Source organism: Trachinotus anak, unplaced genomic scaffold, assembly GCF_046630095.1.
Source record: "Trachinotus anak isolate AG129_WGS33_773 ecotype Australia unplaced genomic scaffold, CSIRO_AGI_Tana_v1 ptg000011l, whole genome shotgun sequence".
Taxonomy (NCBI): Eukaryota; Metazoa; Chordata; class Actinopteri; order Carangiformes; family Carangidae; genus Trachinotus; species Trachinotus anak.
Genome location: NW_027273862.1, coordinates 23,003,416 through 23,025,438, shown reverse-complemented (window position 1 = coordinate 23,025,438; position 22,023 = coordinate 23,003,416).

Here is a 22,023-nt window from a genome sequence, read left to right as displayed (position 1 = left end):
GGTCTGGCAAAAAAGGAAATAGCTTGGCTTTTCCAGTTGCTATGTAAATACTAGAAGAAGTGTGCCACTGTGCTTTAGCAAAACACAGCATGGTGTTTTTACAGTGCATGCTTAATTTCGCGAGCCTACACGGTTAATCCAAACAGAGGTTTTTTTTCCCCCTCACAAAAAATTAAAAACACTTTGTGCTGCTTAGAAGTTCCACAATTTCACTTGAGTTGGATGCTGTGTTTTCTACCTCTGGGCACAGACGCTTTCACACTTTTGGAAGAGTGGTGTTTGAAAAGTGTCTGTTGGCCAGACCTAGACAGGCATAATGGCTTCCTGCCCCGTGTCCTCCCAAAAGTGAGAATGTGACACCATCAGGCTCTCCACTGAATTACTCTGCTCGTCGACTCCTGACACTAACATGATGGGTCTAATTAGATAGGTCAGATATAGCTGCAGATGGGCGTAGTTTTATGCCTGTGTGTGTGTGTGTGTGTGTGTGTGTGTACGTGTGTAAATGAGAGGTTTTGTGCTTTAGGAAAACTGTTCCCGTAACAATGTGCCCGTGGGCTCTGTTCCTGAAAGCACCCTGCTGATAAAATGACTCCAGTAAAGAGCTGTGTTTAAGATACTAAACTATTATCCCAACCCACAGCACCTACTGAGCCACCACCTTTGTGGTCCAAGTCAGGAGAGCTCCAATGACACCAGCTGGCTGGCTCGAGTGCAGACCGCAGGGTATTGGAACTGTCTGAGTCCACCTCCTTCTTCTCCTGCCAGCTCTGCCCCACACTGTGCACAGCTGGACAGGAACTACATTAATGTTGTTTGTGGGGCCAGCGTTAAACGAGAGTTCAATGATGCCGTAAAGGAGGATGGGTTTGTTTTTGTTGAACCAAAGAGGCAATGAAAGGCCAAATCTGAATGTGACTGTTGATTTGTGCCCCGCATCCAGGGTCACTGCTGGTTAATTAGAGATCATTTTTCTCTTCCTTTTCTTCCCTGGCAGCCTCCGTAGTCCTCATCAGTGTGTCACATTCTGTAGTTTTTGGCATCCCAACAGTCTTCACAAATAAGTCTGGATTGGTCTTAGATATTCACGAGAGGAGTGACATCATTTTATAAACTTTTTAATTAAATGAAAAATCAAGCATGACTACCTAACTTAGTTGGGCGCAAGCCAAGTAATAAACATCAATCACACAGATTCCGACATCATTTTGAGGAGCATTCAAGGTGTCTACACCTCAGTTAGACAGCTGGTACCTGTTTAAGTAGCTGTCAGTGTGTTGCTGGATAAATAGTCTCCATATTTGTTAAAGTTTTAGAGAGCCGGTTGCCTATAGCATTCAGTAACAGATTAAGTTTATCTAATTTTTTTTTCTGGGCTGGCCAACAAGACGAAATTCAATAAAATATGCATTCTTTGTATTAAATGCTACAGTACGTGCCAGATAATGGTATGCTCATGAATCACAGTCCTATTTGTTTGCTAGAAGCAGAATTTAGCAAGTTTATGTTAAAACTGCTACAATTTTGTTTTATTTTATTTAGTGTTTTATTCATGTAGCCCTTGACTGACCCTGTAGTTACTGTAACATAGACACATTATCCTGTAATCTTATGTAAACTGATGGTAAACAAACCTTTCGTGCCATTTTGATCTTAAATCTTTTCATGGTAATTATATATAAAGTTTTATATAAAGTTCTGGGTTTGGATATGCAGCCATTATCTTTTTATGAGCTTTTTATGTGTGAAAGACACCTTATACATTTATTATTATTATTATTATTATTATTATTATTAGTACAGTTCATGTGACATGACATTTTATTTTCCTTTCACAACTGAAACCACAGTTTCCTCTGCTGTTTAAACTGATTTGTTTTGAATGAATGAATGCTCTGAGCATTTTTGTATTAAAAAATAAATAAATAAATAAATGAATAAAAGGCTGTGATTTGAACCACAGATAAGTATTGCAGAGCAGATTACAAATGTAATGACAGCAGCCTAATGGCAAATCTGGCAGGAAGATTGGCAAGTTGAATTAAAGGCTGTGGTAAAAGCAGGGGGATAAAGTCTTCTTGTGATAGCGTTAATATTCAACAGACAAAAAACAAAAAAAAAAAATCACGAAAAGTTTAACATGTCTGTTGTAAAAAAAGATGAGCATTTTCCCCCACTGTGAATAATGACCTGTACTGTGAGGTCTTACAATGAGAGTAAGGATTAACTATTTATCTTTAGATGCCTCTGTGCTGATATGATCTGTCATGGATCTTTGCAGGAGAAACTGCTGTAATCACATGTATCAGTTTGCTCTGAGGTACAGTGTATTTGTGCCTCTGTGCCTGATGTCTTTGAAGGCTGGATCTCACTGTGCAGGGTCTTTATCAGATTTTCTAGTAAACTGAGTGTCTGGTTCCAGGAGGAACGGGGACAGAGTCAGTGAGAGTCTCGGGGGGGGGAATAGGGTAACAGGTGGGCAGAGTGCCATTCATGAGGGTCAGACAGCACAATGCTAGCATCTCCCTTTGATGCTGATACTATCTTCTGTGTGTCTGCTCAGCCCTGCTCCCTATTTCACCGCTCAGCGACTTTACATCCAGTTGTCTCTGATTGTGTCTGCAGAACTGCCCCTGGATCCAATAACGCAGCAGCACTGTAAGACAATTACCCGCTTTAATAACGGGCGTCATTACACACCCAGTGGATAGAATATGAAATACGAATTCGAAATGCAAGTGCGTGCATGTGTGTTTGTGTGTATGTGGGGGTGTGAGCAGCATCAAATCCCATCTGTGCGCTCGCTGATCATTACAAGAAGTCTTTCCGAGTTTAGTTGCATTGGAGCCTTTAAAGTCCTCCTTAATGACAATGTTGAGGTGAGAATAATTTTCATTATGTGAGTGATGACTAGTTCGTCATAGCCTGAATCCTCTGTGTTTTATTTTGCGCACAGAAAGCACATTAGCCGACCATCTTAAATGTGGCTTCCCATAAAATCCAGGTGTCGTGACCGTGGTCGGTCTAACAAAAGCACTACCACAAATAACAAAACAAACCATTTATTACCAAGCTGGAATTTTATAGCTGTGGAACAGTCGTGCATTTTCATTGGCTTAGAGGACCAACGCTGGCCATCCATAGTGTGCACGGGACCGTAACATAGAGAGTAGGAACTGAGAGAGAAGACAAGTGGAGAAGGAGCTGATAAGTCATTCATGAGACATAAATTATTAATAAGCATCATGATGGCAGAACAGAGACTGAAAACACACAATGCCATCTGGACTATGAGGATGGTTTGTCAAAACAAAATGGATAAATGAAATTTTGATTAAGTTTATTAGTAGGTTTAGATCTAATTTACACAGCCAGTCGTTGCCATTTCCCTTGGAGTGCTTGGGGTCAAGACAATGATTAGCATGCTGCATGTGTGGCACAGACATAGGCATCCTTAGATCCTGAGATGCCCACTTAAAAGCTTTGTCATTACAATATTATGATAATGTACTTCACTTTTATTATATAGTAAAGATTTAATGGACTAGGTATATGAGAGCAATGAAAGGTTGACTACCATCTTTACTAATCTTTCTTCGTGGTGCGATAACAACAGTGTTGGCCAGTGAGTTTGTCCATAGCCAAGCACTTGCGACCTGTATCCTGAAGTCTTTCTGCAGATTTTAGGGAGCGTGTGGAAAGATTATGAAGTAGTGCAGCTAATTATAAAAGACAGAAATTATTGGCAACACTTTTTTTCCCCAGCATTTATAAGCAGTATTTCAACATTTAATAAATAGATTATAAAACACTAGAATAAAGTTGTAAGCAGATACAAGTGTTTATTAATATACATGTTAACAACTATTACTCCAACTGTGGGGACAAGTGATGTGCGGATTGGCTCTGATGTCACCCGAATACCCATGTTTACATAAATGACTGAACAAATTACTTTCCACGATTTTGAGACCGGCACCTGATCACACATTTTCATAATTTCTCAGTGGGATATTACCTTTGATGATATGGTGACATATTTCACCGCAGTAGGCTGGTTTTAAATAAACATCTATTTAAAGTAAAAGTTCTCCTTTTCTGGTAAATGAAAATGGCAGCAGGTATTTCCACAATAGTCTGAACATTTTGAATCCATTCAGACTATAATTCTGAATGCCACTGCTACTTCCTGAAGGCCACCCATTTAAAAGCTAGCATTTAGCTGCTGACCAAAATAAATGATAAAATATGAGTTCAGTCCAGACTTAGAGTCTAATTCATGCCCAGTGAAAAATTAAGCTTTGAATATGTTCACATTTAGGGTATGTAATTTGTATTTTTCTCATATATTGTATATTATTTCACCCATCGACAATCCATCCACTGTTAATCAGAATGTTTATTTCTGTGACCTGGCCCACCCGATCCATGGATCACAAGTGGGTACCCACAAGTGGAGGCTGCTAAACAGATGGATGAATGATAATATAGTAAAACACAGTTGTAATAATATGAAACACGTCTACATGGGAGAAAATGTCAGATACTGCGCATTAATAAATGGTGCTGCATACAACTACATTTTAGTGTGTTATAAACAAGTGAAAAGAGTTAGCTAAAATTATTGGATTGCACTTAAATATTTAGCTGTGTTCAAAAAGGTTTGCTAAAAATAATTTATAAAGAGCTGAAATAATTAGCTAAGAAGATAATGTAATTTAGAAACACTTAAATATTAGCAGAAATTAATGGATAAACATAGATGACACTGATAAACATTTGTGTAGACAGCAAAAACTAATGGATAAGTGGTTGGGTCCAGTGTCTGCCACTCCAGATGGAAATAGAAATGCAAACCAAACAATGACAATTCAGTTGTTAAAAAAATATTGTAGCAATATTCAATTCTATGTAGTGTCACTTAACATCCACTGGAGCTGCATGGATGGAGTATGATGAAGGGGCACTTGAGCTGATCAGACAAAAAAAAAAAAAAAAAAGGTTGTGCACCATTGTTCTAGCCTCATCTTTATTCTACTATATTTTTCCTCTTTTGGTTGAAATTTCATCAGAGTGATGTCATTGTGCCAGAGGTAACACATGCAGGCCTGGCACAGTCTGTGCAGCCCGTGGCTCTGTCAGAAGATATCCTTACCTCTTCTATGCAGCACCAGCTAGGGGCTCATATCACTTCTTGTTGCTTGAGCAGGTGTTTTAGTGCTGTAGGAGAGTTGGCACACACCCAGAGATCTAGAAAGAAAAAGAGATAGGAAGAGAGGAAAGTGAGAGATTCTGTCATCCACTGGGTCAGAGGAACGCCTAACTATAATCATCTGTGATGGTATAATCATAGCTCAGTCAGACTCCACTCCAGGCTCATATATCCCCCCTCTCTTATGACTATCTAGTGCTCTTTCTCTCTGTCTCTCTGTCTCTCCCTCTCTCTCTCTGATATGAGTGAAACTGGCAATCTGACTTTCGAGAGCCAAGTTTCAACTTCGTCTGAAGAGTCTTTATCATTCCAAGAGTTTCTTTTTTTCAGGCTAATCTATGAGCGCTTTTAATCTGCGTCTGTCTATGAAGAGTGTCCCATTGGGGCTGCCATACACTAGAAGATTAATGAACCCAATTTGCAAAAGTGACCTTTTGGCTGCTAAAGCACTGCCGCCGCTAAGCCTCTTAATGCCCGCCTTTAAAAAAAAAAATGTTGTTATAGAGAACAACTCTTCAGATAAGAGCAGGGAAAATAACCGTACCAGACGTTAGAGGAGGAGTCTGGATTAAAGTCAAGCTGATGTGACCACCATACTCGCCCTCAGTGAGGAAATGTAGAGTGATCACAGCGTTTAACAACCACATTAGAAGTTAGGACTATAATGACAAACCCTGTTAGCTCTTCAGACAATGACACTTAAACCTAGTAACAACAAACAAGCATCATGGATTCACATCATTACACAGGCAATTTCAACATTTCCTCACAATTGAAAGAATGAGAGTAATGTTGTCGTGAACATTCGTGAAGTGATTAAGGTTTCATTGAACTGCCTCTTCTTTCCAATGACACAGTTCTCTTCAACAGGCATTTACATCTTTTTCGAAATGAAACGACTCGCAGTGTGAAAGTGAAGAGATATTTAATGACTACTCACTTCAGCATTCCTGATGAATAGTTAGGCTCCATCATTAACCCATTAGGAATGTGTGTTCATCACTAGATGTTTCTGACATCCCTTACCAAAAGAAAATGGCAAAAAAAAAAAAAAAAAAAAAATCCTCTAAGAATTTGAGAGAGACTGCAGAGAAGACACGACTGGTTCCAATATTTATTCTGATTCATTTGGATCTACTATGACATACAGCCTAATGTGAATGGTGTCATTATTGTGAAATGAGAAATTCTTACTGTTAACTGTTAATGCTAATTATTCTATAGATGCCAACACAATGAAGCATAAGGTGCTTGCTCCATCAGGGAGGTGGAGATAAAGATGAAAGCCATCCACGTCTGTGATTTTCTCCCCCGCTCTGTCTTGGTATTTCTCCATTAGCAGGACAGCTGAGTTTGACATCTGCCTTTTCACGCAACCTTTGTCAAAAAATGCGTCCTGGCACTTTGAATAGCAAACCTTTCACTTGTGAATTGCCGAAGACGAGGCAGCAATAATTGCTAGTTTTGCCAGCTTTTCCAAAGACGTCACCCACACAGTATGGACAGTCCTAATGCCAAGTGAACAATATAGTCATGATGGGCCAATAAATGGCTTATAATCTATTCTTTACTAAGAGCTGAACTCCATTTCTAGTGTGCCATTTCAGCTGCAGTAATGAGAATCTAACAGGCACTTCATTTGCATACCACCACACCCTCAGCTGAGTTAAGCCATTAGAATTAAAGATTACTGGCGCAAGGCCCAGACAAGTTGACAAAATAAACGGATGGACTGGATGCCAGACAAACTGAGCCACCATCAGCTCAAGACTCCAGGAGCATTTTTATGTTTCTCTTTCTGCCCTTCAATTTAAACTCTTTCATCTTCATGTCCTGAAACAGAAAAATGTGCAGCGTGTCACTTCATTTGGAAACGTTGTCCACTCCATGTTCAGATTTACCACATTCACTTCTTGAAGGTACATTTATCTTAAGAATATAGATCATTCATTTCTCAGACACATGCTTCTGAGCATTTGGCACAAAAAAAAGTGATGGCAGAAGCACTTTGAAGGCGCATTTTAGCTTGAGCATCTGGTATTTTAGGTTGGTGTAAAGGTTTGTAACGAGCAGTCTCAAGCTGTTCTTCCTATCCCACAGTCCCGCGAGCCATCGCTCTCGCTGCGATGACATATCGCCCGGGCTTTTAGAGGTATTGTAAGTGCACTAAAATGTGATTTAGCTGCAGAGCACAGCTCTAATTCTTGAGTCATTTCTCATATTCTGCTCTCATATTTATCCCGTTAAGATGAATTAAATGCATTTAAAGGCACTGAGTAAACCGACCAGTGGGGTGCCTTGCCAGGCTACAAATTATGAGGCAGGGAGGTTGTTTAGCAGTTTCTTTCTCTGGTGGTAAATAGTAGAGTTTAAAAGAGACAGTGGATGGTTTTGTCATTGGCTCTGACTTTGGCAGAGAGATTGATTATAGCGTCATTCATTTGACACAAATGTATGTTTTAAAGGAAATGGGCGAAACATCAGGTCTGTCAGGAATATAGATGAGAGTGCTTCTGCAGAGGCAGTCAGATAGCAGATATATAACAGGCTGCCTGAGAGATATTTTTATTCCTCTCACTGAGATCCAGTTATTTTTTACTTCTTGAAGTTTCTTTCAGCCGGTGCATGTCTGCGGTATGTGTGTGTACACATACTATGTGCATGTGTGTGTGTGTGTGTGTGTGTGTGTGTGTGTGTGTGTGTGTCTGCGTGCTTGAGTGAGTGTGTGTGAAAAACCAAATCTTGTCATTGAGGAAACACATTCTGACAGTACAATGGTATGGTGTCATGCTGCACCTCAGTCCACAGGCTGCATCATGTCGGAGAAATTATCCCTCTGTGCTCCTCTCTGTTCCTCAGCTTCTCGTCTTGTCCTTCAGTTATAAAAATGGAAACATCCTCTAAAATCTCTTTGAGCAAATGGAAATTGTTTGCTGTACAGTCACAATTATTTATAATAATTATAAGGGACAGTTTTTGCTTGGAAACAGCATAATAAGGTTAATCACTTCTGTTCACTTTTGATTTCGCTGAAATAATTGAATAATTAAAGATTTTTTCTTTGAATAATTCAATTATTTGATTTAAGGAGGAAAACACTTGAAAATATGTGACAGCGTCCTTCACTTGTTTTTCAAAGCAATGGAATAATAATGCCCATTGACTTGTTACGATAGATGGTTTCGTTGTTTCGCTGCACTTTGTGATATTCCCATGTTCAAGGGCCATTAGACTGTTAGAGTCTCTCACTTTGGGACACATCAAACGGCACATGTTGAGTATTAGGGCTTTTCAGCATGCCCATTGCACTGTGTTTGATTGTATTGAGGAAGTAGCATAATGTTTTTTTTAACTGGACAAGAGCAGTCTGTTGAGAGCGTGGTCACTGGGTGAGGACATTAGTTACCCCCTCCTCATTCACACAGCGTGCTCAGAGCAGCTGAAGCCGTCACCTAGCAACCGGCAAAAAAAGTTTAGGGAAATTCCTGTGTGTGGTCATGCTCGCTCGGAGCAGAAGACGATTCAAATTGTTTAACTGGAGCCGCACTTTTGAGCGCCCCTGTCAGATGAAGTTTGATACAAGAATAGACACTGTACATCTAGACAGGTGTCCTTTTCTCCCTCCGCCACCTTTGGTCTCTATTCAAAAGGCAATATTCTGCTTTGGGAGGTAAACACAGCCTGTGCTCTGCTTATTATTTAAGTATTTAGCATCTGTCTCTCAATAAGAAAAGCTGAAAACTAATTAATGCCATCTGAGAATAGCGTGCAAAAATGCTCCTGTGTCCTCACAGTGTGGGACTTGTTCACAGTGGGGAGGGGGACAGACAGAAAGAAAATTAATTTGAGAGAGGAGCACGCAATGAAAAAGGGGAGGAGTGGCAAAGAGACAGAGAGGGAGAGAGAGAGAGAGAGAGATAGAGAAAGAGTCCAGGGAAGCAGTTCAGCCTGGCCTAGGCTGGATCCCTGGGTCCCCCCCCCCCCCCCCCCCCCCCCCCCCCCCCAGTCCTCTGTTTACACACAGAGAAATTTCGGACAATTTCACAGCTCCCCTTTCAGTGGCCATTGAAAAGGGACAGATTCCTTCCTGGTTACTCACCCTCTATCCAGCGAGAGTGGTTGCTATCATGGGAAAATCCAAACCTTTGGCATCCTCAGTGGGTTACTTCTCTGCGTTGTGCTATAGCCTCAGTGCAAACAGCGGCCCCACGTAATGCCTGTGAAATCTGTGTGTGCGTGAGGTTCAGGGTGCGTTGCTGGGATTAAATCAAACAGGACCCCTCTTTCAGGGGGTCCGCTCTGCAGTGCCGGATCTGTTTGCATTCATGTGCTTCTTTCAGTAAGGTCCAGTAGGAGCGTCCCTCTCTCCGTTTGCTCTGCGCTGGAGAATGTATACGCCATTGTTTCTCATACGTGGGCTGACCCTGCCAGATGCCATGGCCACAAAAACCTCTTCTCCTTAATCAGCCGAGAGTGCCCAGAGGGCAAGGTGGCATGCCGCCATCCATGCCCACTGCAATGAGAGCAGTACGGATGAGAGGAGAGGAAGATGATGAGAAGAAGAGATATATATGAAGGGATGTGGAGGGAAGGGAGATCCTTGATGGAAGGCCAGCCAGGGAAAACAACAACAAGACATGGCCTGCTCCATATTTCAAGTAGATGGAAGAGACCCAGCTCTCTTTATGGTGCCCTTAAATATGCTTAAACTAGCTCTGGTCTCTGTGCGCTCCGTCTCTCAAACAGGAGCTATGGGCCTCTTTATGCCTCGTCCCAGGTGTCTCATTCCACAGCCACCTTAACACACGCTCGGAGAACAGACTCATATAGAGTTATGGCACGCTCAGCTGGCGCAAGATGAACTATTAGAATAACATTAGGCCCGAGCACAAAGGCAACTACAGAAATTCTGTGGCTCTCTGTACTTGTTACAAGGTTATGGAGGCACTTAAGTATGCGTGTGTGTGTGTGTGTGTGTGTGTGTGTGTGCAGTGAAATTTCAGCTGAGTAAAAACAGTGAGGATCCTGTAGTAAATCCTACCAAAGCAAAAAAAAAGAAAAAAAACACTCGCAGATTGTGTGAAGGTTTATGACTCATTCATGTCACTGTGTGTAAAATTGGCGTTTGAATTGAGGTAAGCAGGTGAACTTGGCAGTGGTCTTGTATTCAGTTATTGTTAAATATAGCGATAGTTGGTGGGTTATGTATGCAGTTAGCGTGAGTAGTCTGAGCTCTGAATATATCGATCGCTCTCAGCATCAAACAGAGGAGGCAGCTGGGAGACAGCAGGAGGGTTCAGCATTGTCGAAGCCCACTCGTGTACTTCCTCCCATATTCTGCTTTGTTCGTGTACTTCCCTCCAGCAGCCCAACCCCCTCCCCCAGCACCACCACCACCACCACCTCCTCTTCTCTCAGCAATGACCACTCAGAAAGCAAGGGAGACGGGCAGAGGAGGGGAGGAGTGGAGGAGAGAGCAAAAGAGAGAAAAAGGAGAGCACTTAGTCTGTAGGGCATTAATAAGCATAGCTCTTGGTGGGCAAGGGCTTCCTACATTCCCACAGAAAAACACATGCACAAACACACACGCACATATTCAGTCATAGACACACTCAGTGATGGTTGGCCACTCGCCAGCACCTCCCTGGGGTTGAAAAGAGGGGATGTGTAGTGCAGACTACAGCGGGAGTGGCTGTCTGAGGGAATGGCAGAGAGTGTGTGGAGCGCTTTGCCACTGTGGGACAGTCCATTATCCATACCCCTCGGTCTGCATTTCAATGGTTCCTGCCAGAAAAGACAGAGCCAAAGCGTCAAGCAACAGGCAAAGGCTTCCTCTCCTGAGAATCCTGTGTGTCTGCACATTCACATATCCAAGTTGGCTGCATGATTCATATTCATGCTGAGTGAGACAGCGATGTTGTTCCTGTTTTAATGACCTCCCCTGTCATTCGTCTTATCTCCAGCCTCATGTAGGCGGCTGTGCCCTGACTGGGCCTGGACGGCCTGTTTGACCCGTGTGACCAATAAGCTGTTGGCATGACCACATACCAGACACTACACCAATAAATCTAGCAAAACACAGAGTGAGACCCTGTCTCAGGCAGCCCTGCTCAGGGATGCTTGCATGTTTGGCCACCTGGCCACGTCCACCTCACCCAGCAAGCTGGTTGTCATCTTCAGGGAGTGACATGACCTGGGAGGAGGCCAGCAGCCAACACAAGTTAGACAAAGAGCATCAAATAAACACACTCTGCCACAGCTGAAAACAAGCAGGAAGAGAGAGAAACATACTGAAGCAGAATGGTCAGAGGAGAAAGTGGCCACCAGTGAGGTAGTGAGTGAGTCAGGGATTTATTTTTGAGTGACTGAAGATGGAAATACTGAGCTACAGCATCAGCCATTCACTCCTCTTTTATCTTTTAATCCCACAATAGTTCTCTTAGTTGTAACCACTTTTTACTTTTAATTTGAAAATATATTTTAAGTGTCACTAACTAGCTGAGTTTTATTTAGGTTCATTCATCCTGTCAAAGATTGAACTTCATGCGATGTCATGTCAACACTGTTGCTGATACTCTCTTCCAGGAGAATCTGTACCACTCCTCCAGCATGTAGTCGCTCCCTCTCTCTCCCCTGGCAGGAAGACACCGCTTTGTCTCCCATTGTTGTCATCTACTTGGGTTTTCTACCACTTTTCAGAGTTGGGTGTGTTCCTCAGGGGAACATCTTTGAATAGCTGGTGTTTACTGGTTTTGTGGAGATAAAGGAAAAGCTTGTATTCTTTTCAATAACTCCAGGAATAGCGTTTTCTGATAATGTTGTTGTAGCACAGCAGTAGATAAATAATAATAGTGCTACAAACATGATGCTGGTGAGGCTTTCTGAAACATTTGTCTATGAGTGAAGTGCTGGATTCTGGGTATTGTGTGTTTAAGAATAATTGCTATCTTGATTGAATGCTCATGTAAATACCCCCATGAGAAATGTCAATCAGATTGATTTGAAACAGTATTTAAAAGAAGCATTGTGCTCTGTAATGTTTTTAACAGAGCATACAGCTTATTGGAAGGGAAGATAAAATCAAGAGGGTAGCTCCTTAGGAGAGATAAAGAGACTTTGTTGGCATCACCTCCAGGGAGCCATTTTAGTGTGAAGTGGCTGGAGCAGTCTTTAATTTATTATTGATCTTCAGGCTCCATCAGACTTGTACATTTGTACGTTAAAGAGGGCTGTTACTGTCCTTCAAAGCATCCACTGTCATTTAAAAGACATTTTGCCTCATTCTATTGGTCTATAGGATAGACTTTCAGCCATGAAAGGGACAGGCAATGTTTAGCTAAATTGAATGTTTATATAGGTCATTTCAGAGCAACGGTAAAGGCTTGGTTATTTTTTTAATGAGAGCCTGCAACACTACTGTACCTGTTGTCATCAAAGATTTAACAGCCTGTGTTTCTAGCACAGGACGCTAATTACTTGTGCAATATAAGAGTGATCCATCCTCATTCCTATTACACACTGTTTTGCATGTGAACTCTGCCGGAGGTCACATCCTGCTTCATTTCTGAGCCCTGAACACTCGGTCTCCAACATCCTTTGTCATCAGGGAAAAGGGGACCAGTCTGGCGCTGTGCACGAAATGTGCACCTGTAAAGGTACAATTTGCCACGTTCTGCCCTGAGGCCACCATTGTGTATTTTTAGTCCTGGTCTCCTCCCCTCTCAGATGGTCAAGTTCATGTACTAATGCTTGTCAATCATCTTGATGAGCTGTCTACATTGAAATGGCACCAATTTCCACAGCATAAATGCAGCTGTGCTACAACAGGTGAAGCAGATGTTTAATACAACTGATCTGAAATACACAGACATCAGTGCTGATCGTCACCTGTGTTTTGGAAACACATTCTTTATTGGCTGCATATCAGCTTCCCTATCCTATTGTTAGCTTGTTGCTTTCTTTCTGCCTTTATTGTTTTTGATCAGATGTAACTTTGCTTGACTTGCCTTAATAAGCACAGCCCCATTTACCTCAGGCCACAGCATACAGACAGCAAACGTTATACCCCTGACACCCCTGTCAAAGCACATCAAAGGAGGCATGGAGAAGACTCTCCTGGAAATGAGCAACTCTATCTCCAGACAAGAACACGGACGACTCTACAAAACCCAGCCAAGGCCAATATTTTTAATATCTGCACATGGCAGCTACGGTTCAGATCAAAGATTGCTGCAATTTGTTTGCAAGTCTGAGAAGACAAACTCTGGTCTGGAATAAATAGCTAATTTCAGGCAAATTGAGTATGTATATTCTATTTAGCACTGCAAGACACACTCTGAAAATATAGTCTATAATTTACCCACTGTGTTGTATTTCTTGGTGCAGTGTAAAAAAAAAGCACTGTGCTGTATAAACCTATGTCAGCTAAGCTTCTTCAACAGTAGCAGATTGCACAGCCAGACTAATAGTTAACAGTGTTATTGTCAAGGGAGACATCAGTCTCATCACAGCTGCGGGACATCCCACTGTTGTTACTCACTCAGGTTATGTTGCTTTGCTAAACACGCGAGGCAGCATTACATGTGATTAATATGAAGTGAAACACATTAGAAGTACTTGATTACAATGCATATCAATGCCTGTGCACAAAGATTTTTACATGTTGGATTCATAATGAATTGTATTCCTCTCACTAGTCCAAACATGCAGCACTTCATTAACATACCACAGTGTTTCAAAATATCTGACATGCATTAAACATGGCTCTTAATGAATGTGACCAAGTTGGTGCCAACTTGCTTTGATCTACATGAAGGATCTCTGAACATGATTATTCATAATGTCTGTTTTGTGTATATGATATGTGTCTCTGTGTGTTGGACCATGATCTGCAACACACTGCTCTGAGCTCTGGTGCATAGTAAGACAGAGACCCTCTGTCAGTTCGCATCCCCTCCTCCCCTCACGTTCACATGGAGGAGTGTTCGGAGGCCAAGCCATCTGCCCACTCCTCATCCACTGTGGAATTCATCATTTAGGCACCTTAAATGACCCAACAGGCCAGGTAGCCACCAGCAAGCTGTGTAGCCAGCCAGCCAGATAGCAAGCAAACAAGCATGTCAGCCAGCAGAGAACAATTCCAGCCAAGTATTTGAGTTGCAGGGAGCAGCTGAATACATTTGGAATAGATGAGTGTCAGAAAGATAATCATGGTTTTTGCTCTGAAAAGGGAGCAGAAGGGCAAGCAGAGGGTCTGGCTGAGAGGGTAATGGGGCTAATAGGGCTGGTAAATGAAAAGCCAGATGATGATAACTCTGCAGCTGATTCTATCTACACTCATATGAAACCCTTTTGTATGTGTGTGTGTGTGTGTGTGTGTGTGTGTGTGTGTGTGTGTAAAAGAGGCAGAGAGAGAGAGAGAGAGAGAGAGAGAGAGAGAGGAAGAGAATTGATGCCAGGACCTGAAGAGGGGGGAGTCATGTGAAGGCCAGAGCCGTCCCTCTGGATTTGATGAATCCTTCACAGTTCTGAGAGCTTTATGAAACTTTTATGATGGACGTCATTTCTTTCTGTTCCTCTATCGTTGTCTCCGTCTCTCTATTTGCCCAACTCACTGTGTCTTTCCATCAGATAGATTTTCATCACTGTGATTTTCAGTCATCTAAAATTACACACCTGTGTGTATCTTTGGATTTTCCTTCCCTTGCAGCCAATCAGATTCTCTTTTTTTCCCTGACTCCTGCAGATTGAATGCTACCGGTGGAAGTTAATAATTCATCCATGTATTAACCTCAGTATTTATGAAGAGCAAAGTGTGAACGCAAATTCTCTCTCTCGCCCTCTCTTTCTCGCTCTCTTTCTCACTCACTCACACACACACACGCACGCACGTACACACACACACACACACAAATAAAGAAGAGAGAGGATCTGACTGGTCTTTGGGATTGAGCGACTTGTTTATGATTTATTTACTACTCACCGGAGCTAGTTTATGGTGTGAGTTTTCATACATTTACACACACAGACACACACACACACACAGACACACACACACAGACACACACACACACACACAGACACATACACACACACACACACACACACACACACACACATTCACATTCCCAAACATGCACATTAAGTGCACTGTCAACAAACAGGGGATCAGTCTCTCTCCCATCTGCTGAGTGTGCCAGTTTGCCGCAGGCATTAAGACACCTTCAGATGCTTCACACACACACACACACACACACACACACACACACACAGAGCAGGAAGAAAGTCACACAACAATAGCATATTCAGTTGAAAACTGGAGCAGACAGCACAGTAACAAGAGGCATAAATTAAATTACCCCATCTCCCTATAGGAGACGATCCAGAAGAAAAATGTAAATGAGAGGCCATGGAGAGAATAGAGTTTTCATTAAAACGTAGTGATCATTTCCCCTAAATGTTATCTTCTGGACTGTGCTTGCCTTTCTCTCTCCCGTTTCTCTTTGATCCCATTTCTGTGTAAAATCCTTTTAACAAGAAAACATAAATGAGTTCTAAAAATTTAAGGTAGCTTTTAGCAGGGAACAATGTGCGCTATTCCCAGCTGCCACACCTCATTCAGTTCAGCTTTGTGCTGAGTCAACCTCTTTCCTGACAAAATATATTCCACCATTTGCACTCAAGCTGCATCAGATGGCACAATAATCATTCGGAGTGATGCCAGCTCAGGCTGCGGTGGTAACTGGCTGTTTTCTTGGTTTGATTTAACTCCAACTCACGTGGACGCTGTCTCTTGCCTGGATCCCAGTGTCTAAATGCGATTGGACAGTTATGGTATCAAGACCTCTGTTCAACTCAGTATGACAGCAGAAATGTGGACTGCTGTAAGTGTGGTGCCATTATCTTACATACTTTATGGATTTTTCCTTGGATATACATGGCTTTCATTCTATGATATTGAGCTCAGCCCCCTCCATCCTGAAAGTTCCCTTTCTGTTTGATTAGTAGACCATTAGCCATCATTTTCAAATCAATATCATTACCCAGGTCTGTCTGTTGGGTACCAGAGACACAGAAACATGTTTGTTGAGAGGTGCCCTGAATTGGTAATTCTCTATGTTTTTAACTGATTGCAGCTTGTTGTTTTGAAAATTAAAATTCAGGCATTTTTACATCAGTCCATGTCCCAGATCTGACAGAGAGCCAAGCCCTGTATTTCTGCTCATGAATCTGATGACCACACAAAACTATTATTTTAATCTGGGTCGGAATCAGTATGTGAATTTAGCTGAAATCCATCTGCTAAGTGATTGGTCTCAGCAGGCTGTTTTTGAGTGGTAGTATTTTTCTATAGTATTAGCTAGCTGCTATTTACATAACACAGTAAATTCTACAATATTATTTTATAATTGCTAGTTAATTACTTAATTCTGCATTCTGGTGTTGATGCATTATGAGCCCCTTTGCAGTCTAAGGCAATTTAATACATGAATTGGCATTTTATATAACAGTCAGCATTGTGTTAAATACCATATGAGTCCACACCCTAGACTTTTGAAAGACACTGTATAATTCAAAGTTTTCTTACTTATTAATCTTGTCTGTAACATCCACAAAGCTCACCAGGTGACACACTGAGAGAGCTTATCAGCTGTTTAACAGGTCACAGGCATCCAGCTGGCTAAGCCCCTTAGCCTGTGACCAGAGGCACCCCTGACGTGATGTGACTCCTGATTCTGACATAGATAAAGATTAAAACACCTACACCTCTAAGCTTACTACCCCTCTTCTGCCAGTGTGTGTGTGTGTGTGTGTGTGTGGACATGATGACAAGCAGGCACGTTTGCTATAGTGTTATCCATCTGTGCTGTATCTGCATGGCTGCCTACTTAGTATTCTCAGGTGTGCACTAAGCTGCAAGTAGCTACAGAAAAAAAACAAGGGCTAGCTGGCAAAGAGCTGTGAATAATACATGTGCTGTCGAATTACATCTTGACACAGATAAGAGCATTTACAATAAACTTCCGAAAACAAACTACAAAGGTCTACGTGTGTGTGCACGTGCTGACCTGGGTAGTATACTGTATGTGTGTATATGTGTGTGTGTGTACATGTGCAGGTGTGTCTCTGAAATGGTAGCTAGTTGCAGGTAATGGTGTGTGACAGTGGAGAAGCGGACAACATGGCAAGGACTGGGAGGGCTCCTTGCAGCAGAGCAGAGCAGAGTAAACAGTGAGGGACCTGCACTCCGTCCTGCTGCAGAGCCTGCAAGCATACGCTCATTTAATTTACTTACTGCACTAATGCAATTATTGCCACAGTAATCTGAAATGTCTAAGAGGGCGCTGGCTTTCTGTGTGTGTGTGTGTGTGTGTGTGTGTGTGTGTTTAATTAGTCATGCTGGACCTGCTGCCTCTTGAGAGAGATGTTGTGTGTCTATGGATCTGTGTGTGAGTGTGTGTACGGTAGTTTGTCTCTGTGTGTTTGAATGAATGCTTGTGCGCTCACGTTGTATATGCGTGTGTTTTACAGGTTCTGTAATATACATCTTTTCTGGTGTGTGTGTCTGTGTGTGTGTGTGTGTGTGTGTGTGTGTGTGTGTGTGTGTGTACACAACACCATCTGCCTGTGGCTGTGGAGCTAAAATCCCTGGTAGCCTCTCGTCCCCATTTCAGAAACAGCTGATCAGTCATCCAACTAGCTGCCTGGCAGCTACATCAAAGACAAAGCTGTCTCTGGGGAGCCATGTGTTACACACTCAGACGTATCACCTACACATTCATTTGTACAATATCATCACAGTGGTTGGAGCTGTATGGCAGTAGTTACAACAAAACTGCACCAAGGTGTAGCTTTAGGGCCAAATGGTGTGTGATGAGACAAAGGGAAGCAGAAGGGCAAAGGTCAAGTTTAGGAATGGAATGTAAAATGAGAAAACTGTCCCCAGGGAGATGTGTTTATTATCCAGAGGAATCGACACATTGTTTTTGGAAAGAACCATTGCTGTTGAATTCCTTAAAATGTGATGCAAAAGCACAGTTGTACTAAATTGTGTTGTAGGGGCTGTGACAGAAAACCTGGTAAATATTTCTAAACCTCGGCAATTTAAACCCAAAATAATAAAAATTTGCTTTTGTAATTTGGGTGAGGAAATTCTTTATACATCATGTCCAGTGTTAGTCACACATATGATGAGGGAATTCAACATGAATTGTTGCGCTCCTCTTAGGTCATTTATAAGGACAGATGCCTGTTGTCAACAAGTGTAATATCCTGGAGTAAGGTTGTATTTTACAACGTTTTCTTGTATATTTATAGGAGGCACCTGAGCCTGTTCTTGTATTGTACTAGCCACTGTGATACCTTACCTTTGTCTTGCCTCAGGTGAACTCTATAGGCTGTCCCTATCTGGCCACTATCCACATTAGGAAAGCTAGGCCAGTGTGTCACTGGTAGCTCTCAGCCTTAACCAAGCATGGCTCGGCCCTGGCTGTGCTCCAGTCAGAGACATATTATTAGACCCTGCATCACCCCAGCACCTTGCCTGCACAAGGGACTTACCTCACATAGGCCACGCTAATTAAATCTCCCAGACACCCAGGCTCTTAATAAAGCCTGACATGACAGCTTGGCCTGTGCATGTCAGAGTGACCCGATGACCCGGAAGCTGCCTTGCATGTTTGTATTCATGTGCTTGAGTGTATGTTGTGTGTGTATGGTACTCAAGCTGGGGGTCTTGCCACTGGGGGAAGGGGCAGACACCTGTCTCCAGCCCAAAGAGAGGTCATGATCCAGGGGTATGGGAACGACTGTGACTCAGCAGCTCTGCTGCAGAGGGCAGCTACATTAGCAATACAAATCATACCATGGGGAAAGGAGCATCTGATCATCATTTTCTCTTGCTGGTGCCATGGCTTTACTTTGTATGGGAAAGTGAATGTGGACATTGATTCTGAATAAATAAATGTGGTATTTCAACCTTAAGTGGTTGCCCTAAAGACTGATTTTATTCAATTTTCATCTACAGTGTTTGAATGCATCAGGGTCACAGCTGAAGAACAGCAATTTTGTCTCCCCTTGTGCATACTTAAATTATTTTAAGTGCTCAGTCATTTCGATTGGGCCAGCCTGCAGTCATTTGTGCTATCTAGAGTCCACTTTACATGATTTCCTTGTTTTCTACGTGGTTGAATTCACTGGAAAGCTTTTGGATGGATGGATGGATGGATGGATGGATGGATGACAGGAAACACCGATTTATGTGGTGACACAGAAGCTCAGGCAGAAATCTGAACAGGCAGAGTGTGGTGACATCTGTTACAAAGAGAAACCCTCTAAACAGCTTTGGTGGATTAACAGTAAATGATTAAACCCTATTAGCATATGGATAAACAAGTTGAGCTTCTGCATCATTATGTGTATATGTGTGTGTGTGTGTGTGTGTGTGTGTGTGTCAATGCTTTCCCTGGTGCCAAAACCTGGCACTGTCTCCTCCAAGGCTGTTGGTCAGGTAATAGAACAAAAACCGAGGGAGAGATCTGTTTCGTCTTCTCATTTAGCAACATGAATGCTGCATTTAATGTACTTGTGCAAATGTCACCGGCCTCACTTAGTAAATTTCCTGAATTTCATAAAACACCTACTCTGTTGCCTTTGTGAGTGATGTGGGCGGTACCTTTTAATACTGTGTAAAACTGAAAGTATTCAGATCCATTTCAGAACAAATGGCAATAACAGTGATTAGGTGTTGTAGAGTACAATTATCTCAGCAGCAATGCAGAACAATCTCAGCCTACTGACCTGGATTAGTAGGAATATAATTGCATGTTCACTGCTAAACAAAACAAAAAAAAAACCAAAAAAACCCCACAAACTTTATGTGTCAAGGACAATAAGCAGTGAATCAAGAATTCATTCTTGATGAGCAAATTAGCTTAATTACAGAATCATCTTTATGCTCTGTTTGATCTATTCTGTCTGTGTATTTATAAGTCTACAGAAATCTTAGAACAAGTGATAATTAGTTGAACCATATTAGAGCATGCATTAATGGCGCTGTGGAAAAAACAGGTAAACTGGGTCATGTACTATAAGAGCTGCTTTGACCTATATTCAGAAGCATTGAGTATCTAATGGAGCAACTCTTCCCAAACAGTAGAATTTTGAAATATTTATTATGCCACTGGTACGGGCCTGTTCCTCCATCTTGGTCTCCTTCTCAGTGCAATATGATTTTTGTTTTGTCATTTTCTGTGCTCCAGACAGCCACGATGGATTGCTTTGAATGGGAGTCTGTGCCTGCAGTGCCCATTCTAATTCAGCCAGGCTGCCACACCCACAGCTGCTGCCTGGGGCCAGTGCGAAAGGAGCAGGACGCGGAGCAGCGGTGAACTATGGCTGCATGGGGCCAGACTGAGAATATAGGTCATCCAACCCTGCAGATGAAAGATGCATAGCACTGCCTGCCGGGGTGGAAGCAGGGTGGAGATGGAGTAAATATAGAGATGCTTCCATCTCCTCAGCATGGGCAGTTTAGATGACCACAGGGAGGGATAGAAAAGGGCATGTGCAGAAGGGAGGATGAGAGTGGGAGTGGCATGAAAGCCAGGAAAATGGAGGAAGTTTAGTGTAGGGAGAGGCATGGGTGGGGTATGTGCAGTGGGTGAAAGACACTCACAGGAGCAGGAATGTGTCAGTGTTTGTGGGAACCAGTATCAAATTCTCTGTCTTACTGATGAAGGGGAAATACGAAAAGCAGGCTCCCCTCCTCGGAGCAGCTGCGGCTGGCACACAATATCATCCTCTGTTCGCCTGTGGCTGGTGGTGATCGGGGGCGAGAGTGAAGATCACATTCACAGAGCACGTATCCTTTTGTTTTCTTTATGGTTCAGATTTATGTGGTCACTTTTAGTGCTCAGAGCAGCGTTACATTGCTCACTGTAGCATAATCTCACTGACACGATTTCATTTGTGATCTAAGACAATTTGATTATACTGTATGTATATTCTACTTTAAAGGAACGTTTAAATTACAAACACACATATTTTCTCATTTTCCTTGAGCCATTCAGATGTTTTTTGTTTTGTTTCCCCAAGTTTTGAGAGATCAAGCCCTAAGACTTTTTCTACCACCCCAATACAGTGGTGGTGAATGGAACTTTGTGGGGTGCTCATGTTGTTGAAAAAAATGTCCTGCTTACTCTGAATAATCCATCAAATACACTGTCAACACTTCTTTTTAGAAGTTTTTAACCAAAGAAATAGTCCCTCTGAAAACTTTTGACTGTGGATGGACACCATTCCTGGCAAGAGATGTTGCAGTAGATTTTTTAAATATAAATTGAATTGTTTGAGCATTACAGATGAGATAAACCTCCATTGCACTGGGGTGGTGACAAACTTCTCAGAAGTTGGATATCTCAAAACTAAGGCTAATAAAATCCAAACAATCTGCAAGCTTAATGCCACTAGAGTTAATTAAGAAAATATATTTTTCTGTAATTTATCTTAACCAAAAATCTTTCACTTTTTCAATCAGGATTATCAACATAGCAAAAAGAAGACATGTCCTTTGCACCCAGAGACTAGAAGTTAAAAGAACAAATGTTTCATGTGTGACAGCTGGTGGAAATGCAGTCCTTCCCAAGGTTTTGTTAGGCCGGTAGAGAGTTCTCTTGCTTGCTCTCTTGTCTGTCACTCCCTCCCTGCTTCAGTCGAGGTCAGACTTAGGCATGCACTCATGATAAGTGGCCTTTTGTTAAGACAAATGTTTCAAGAGGTGCTTGTCAAAATGTCTGGTTCTAGAGGCAATG